Source organism: Mastomys coucha, unplaced genomic scaffold, assembly GCF_008632895.1.
Source record: "Mastomys coucha isolate ucsf_1 unplaced genomic scaffold, UCSF_Mcou_1 pScaffold5, whole genome shotgun sequence".
Lineage (NCBI taxonomy): Eukaryota > Metazoa > Chordata > Mammalia > Rodentia > Muridae > Mastomys > Mastomys coucha.
Genome location: NW_022196911.1, coordinates 63,021,031 through 63,026,328, shown reverse-complemented (window position 1 = coordinate 63,026,328; position 5,298 = coordinate 63,021,031). Strand labels below are relative to the sequence as shown.

At 43.8% G+C, this 5,298-nt stretch overlaps 1 protein-coding gene across 1 annotated transcript in view; it reads right to left on the bottom strand.

Annotated features, from left to right (window-relative positions):
- The window catches only part of Dhrs7c (dehydrogenase/reductase 7C), a 25,527-nt gene that overhangs the window by 7,268 nt on the left and 12,961 nt on the right, over positions 1-5,298 (bottom strand). The gene's annotated exons all lie outside the window — the stretch shown is intronic.

Here is a 5,298-nt window from a genome sequence, read left to right as displayed (position 1 = left end):
TCCTGGAACTCACTCTGTAGACCAGGCTGGCCTCGAACTCAGAGATCCGCTTGCCTCTGCCTCCCAAGGGTAGAGATTACAGGCGTGCGCCACCACTGCCCTGCATATGCTGTGTTTCTAGCCTCAGCTTGATAGCTTCTGTGGAGGGAAGCTCACAGCAGGGAGCAACAAGTCCCTGCTTTGTTGGGTAGTTCTGATAATAAAAATTTCTTTTTTTCCTTTTTTTAAAAAAATTAATTGATTAATTCTTTTACACTCCATATTTTATTTCTGTCTCCCCCATCTACCCTTGGACTGTTCCACATCCCATACCTCCTCTCCACCCCATGTCTCCACATGGATGCTCCCATCCCCCACTCCACCTGACCTCTAAACTCCTTGGAGCCTCCAGTCTCTTGAGCATTAGGTGCATCATCTCTTGAAAATTTCTTATGGAATGGAAAGATGACTCTGTCACTAGCCTTTGAGACCACAGCCTTAGGGACATCTCAACCTATAGATATTGGTAAGAGCTACCATGTTAGTTCAGACCAAATACCACCCAGCCCTCCATATTTCCTCTGTGGATAGAGATCCTAATCAAGGGTCTCTGCTTACAAGACCCCTCTACACAAAGAACTGAAGGCAACTAAGTCAAGCTAGAACAGGAGAGGTGACTTTCCCCAGGGAAGAACACACTCATAGGTTGCCTAGTGCCAAATGGTCATCCCTGAAAACATACATGCCAATAACATTATATGGACTCAAAAGGCAATATATATATATATATGTATATTTATGTATATGACTACACTGTAGCTGTCTTCAGATACATCAGAAGAAGGCATCGGATCCCATTACAGATGGCTGTGAGCCATCAAGTAGTTGCTGGGAATTGAACTCAGGATCTCTGAAGAGTAGTCAGTACTTTTAACTGTTGAGCCATTTCTCCAGTCTCAAAAGGTTATATTTATATACATGAATATACGAAATACACATATGCTTGCAATAACATGAAGAAGAGGCCATGAATTTGAAAAAGAGTAGGAGGGGCATATGGGAGGGCTTGGGGTGAGGAGAGGGAGAGATGTAATAAAATTACAATTGCAAAAATAAACGAAAAGAAAAATAAAGGTGATGTTGTTTTACACTCCACTCTGAACTAATTCCTGATTAATTTGATATAAGCCTTTCCTTAATTTTTTAACATTATTTATTTATTTATTTAGTATACAAGTTTGTATGTATTGTCATGTGCATGCCAAGGCACATATGTGGAGGTCAGAGAACAACCCGAGGTAGTCTGTTATCTCTTCCACCACATGGATTCCAGGGATTGAGCTTAGGTCACCAGACTTAATGGCAAGTTCCTTTACCCCCTGAGCCATCTCTAGGGCAATACCTGGTAGATACATGATATTCATATGTAACAATATCTTGATACTTTAAAGCTGTAAAAGCACATGTGTTCAGACAGTTTATTTGTTCTAGGGATGATTGAGAGAGACATCCATGTATTTGCTCAGTTAATTGTTTTGTTTTGTTTTGCTTTCAAGACAAGGTTTCTGTGTGTAGTCCTGGCCGTCTTGGAACTCACTCTGTAGACCAGGCTGGCCTCTGCCTCCCAAGCGCTGGGATTAAAGGCGTGCGCCACCACCGCCCGGCCTCAGTTAATTCTTACTGTGGTCATTCAGGGGAGGGTCTCGCCTAGGCTGGGTCTTCTAAAGCAGCAGTTGATATGGAGTCTGAACCCCTGTAGAGCTGCGTGAGAGCCTTTGCACACTTTTGGTTCATCAACCGCATCGTCCTCTCAGAGAAGTGCTTTGACGGCAGCACTCCTCCACAAGGTGGCACCCATGGGCACAGGATAAGAGACTTAGAAGCCAGCATTCACAGAAGGATGGATGCACATAGAGGAGTGCACCAAGCAAGCACTAGATGGGACAGAGGCCCTGAAAGCACTCACACGAGTGTAGCATCTGGTGTTGGCTCATTTTGTACCAGGAAGTTGTGGACCTTGGTTGACTGCAGACACTTAAGGACAGCCCAGTAAACTGAGTGTTCACCAGAGACTCTGTGTGTGTGTGTGTGTGTTTAAATTATTCTCTTATACATTACATCCTGGCAACAGTTTCCCCTCCCTCAACTCCTTTCAGTCTCTTCTCCAACCTTCTCTCTCTCCCAGATCCACTCCTCCAATTACTCCTCAAAAAAACAAAAACAAAAACAAAAAACCAAAAAACCAAAACAAAAAAAACCCCACCAGGCCTCCCAGGACAATCAATTAAACATGGCTCAACAAGTTACAGTGAGACTAGGCACAAACCTTTTATATCAAGGCTGAATGAGGCAACCCAGTAGGAGGAGAAGAAGGGTCCCATGTGCTGGCAAATGAGTCAGAGACACCCTCCACTCTCGTGCTTGGGAGTTCCACAAGAACCTATACAATCATAAGGTATATGCAGAAGACGTAGTTCAGATCCATACAAGGACTGTGTTTATTGCTTCAATCTCTGTGAGCCCTTATGTGCCCTGCTTAGTTGACCCTGTGGGCCATGTTCTCATGGTGCCCTTGACCTGTCTGGTTCCAACAATCCTTTCTCCCCTTCTTCTGCAGGGTTCCCTGGAGCTGGCTTGTGTTTGGCTGTGGGTATTTGCATCTGCTCCCTTCAGTTGCTGGATGATGCCTCTCTTCTGAGTTGGGCTAGGCACTGGTCTATGAGTATAGCAGACTATCATTAGGAGTAATTTCATTAACTTTTTTTTTAAGGTTTTACATTTTTTTTTTTTTTTTTTTTTTTTTTTTTTTTGGTTTTTCAAGACAGGGTTTCTCTGTGTAGCCCTGGCTATCCTGGAACTCACTCTGTAGATCAGGCTGGCCTCGAACTCAGAAATCTGCCTGCCTCTGCTTCCCAAGTGCTAGGATTAAAGGCGTGTGCCACCACCTCCCGGCCGAGGTTTTACATCTTAAGCACAGCAGCTCTCAGCGACGGTGTGGTTGTGGGAATTTGCTCCTGTAGACATAGCAGCTTGACACAAGCAGAGAGGAGGAGGTCAGCTAAACAGGACAGATCCTGGGGTTTCCTAAATGGGCATCTCAGACCGGGGTTTATGGTACTGGAGAGAACCAAGATGCCGGATGATGCAAAGAGAAGCGGGCACAAAGGTCAAAGGGTTGCTGGGGAAGAAAGGGAGGTTGCACTGTTCTTGGATCTCAGCGGGAACCAAAAACAGGTGCACTGGCCAGGAGTGTGGCTCAGTGGCAAAGCGCTTGCCTAGTTAAGACGTGGGAAGACCAGAGGTTGGTCTTAGCACTGGAAAAGATAAACTAAAGACAGATGCATTGAAAGTAACGGAGGGAGTGGGAAGGAGGAAGTGGTAGCTCCTGACTGAGGGAACCAAGAGCCTACTGCATACCAAGGTCCTCTTGAGTTGTTAGGTGTTCAGGGAAAGACGGTTTCTCTCAGTTTAGGTGTCTTATTAAGAAAGGAGGTGGGGGATGAAGAGATGGCTCAATAGTCAAGGGTACATAAACTGCTCTTGGAATGGACCTGTGTTCAAACCCAAGTGTGTCCCATCACCCATGTCAGGTGGCTCCCAATCACCTGAAGTTCCAGCCACAGGGGATCTGATAACCCTCCCCTAGACTGCCTGGGATACCTATGCTCACGTGTGCACCTTATCATATACACAACATTAAAAATTGAGGATTAAAAATAGAAAAGAAAAGGAGACATCTGGGATGATTGTGAGTGACACAAAATTTAAAAGATATCACTTATTCTCTGTGTCAATTTGATGCAGGAAATCAAGACCCCAGTAGGTTTTAGAAAGTGACAGAGTGATTCTAAAGTCTATATGGAATGACTTGCACACTTTAATTAGAAATGTGAAGAAAAAGGAAGACTATTGTGGTGATCCGAAGTGGCACTACTAGGAGGTGTGGCCTATTTGGAGGAAGTGTGTCGCTGTGCGGAGTGGGTTTTGAGACCCTCCACCTGGCTTCCTGGAAGCCAGTCTCTCCTGGTTGCCTTTGAATCAAGATGCAGAACTCTCAGCTCTTTCTCTAGTACCGTATTGGCCTGCATGCTGCCATGCTTCCTGCTATGATGATAATGAACCAAACCTCTGAAACTGTAAGCCAGCCCCAATTAAATGTTTGCCTTTCTAAGAGTTGCCTTGGTCATGGTGTCTCTTTATAACAATGGCCTAAGACAACTATCTTGAAAAATGTTAGCTACTAAAATAAAATATAAAGCTGCCAAAGCTAAAGCAAAATGTTAATAGTTCCAGCATAAGTAAGAACTATCGATTGAAATGATGAGAATTCAGTACCTGTATAATTGAGTTAATTTATTAAATAGGTGAGAAAACAATATATTATTAAAAAAAACATTTGAGAGCAGAGCTCGGCTGATGAGATGGCTCAATTAAAAGAGAGCACTGATCTTGCACAGGACCTGAGTTCTCAATACCTGTGTCAGCCAGCTCACAACCATCTGCAATTCTAGCTCCAGAGGATCACATGCCCTCTGCTGGCCTCCAAGGGCACTGCACTCACTTGCATATACCCCTCCCACATACACATAATTAAAAATAAAATGAATCTTTAAAAAATGTTATTTGGGGGCTGGAGAGATGGCTCAGAGATTAAGAGCGCTGGTTAGTCTTCCAGAGGTCTTGAGTTCCCAACAATCACACAATGGCTCATAACCATCTTTAATGAGATTTAGTGCCCTCTTCTGGTCTTCATTGCAGGGGACTGTTGTATACATAATAAATAAATAAATCTAAAAAACAAACTAACATAAAAAATAGTGTTTGAATGCCTACTTGGGAGGGGAAAAGCTAGTTGCATAATTTTATTTTTTTACATTCTTTTTTTTTATTAGATATTTTCTTTATTTACATGTACATTTCTCCATTCCCAGTTTCCCCTCCAAAAAACAAAGAAACAAACAAAAACAACAAAAACAAACCCTTGTTGCCTCCCCCCCCATGCCTGCAACCCCACCCTCTCCCACTTATTGGCCCTGGCATTCCCCTACACTGGGGCACAGAACTTTCACAGGGCCGAGCTCCTCTCCTCCTATTGATGATCAAATTGCAATCCTCTACTATACACATGCTGCCAGAACAATCAGACCCCTCCATGTGCAGTCCTTGGTTGGTAGTTGAGACCTTGGGAGCTCTGAGGGTACTAGTTAGTTCATATTATTGTTCGGCTGCAAACCCTTCAGCTCCATTGGTTCTTTCTCTAACTCCTTCATTGGGGACCCTGTACTCAGATCAATAGATGTCTGTGAGCCTCTACATCTG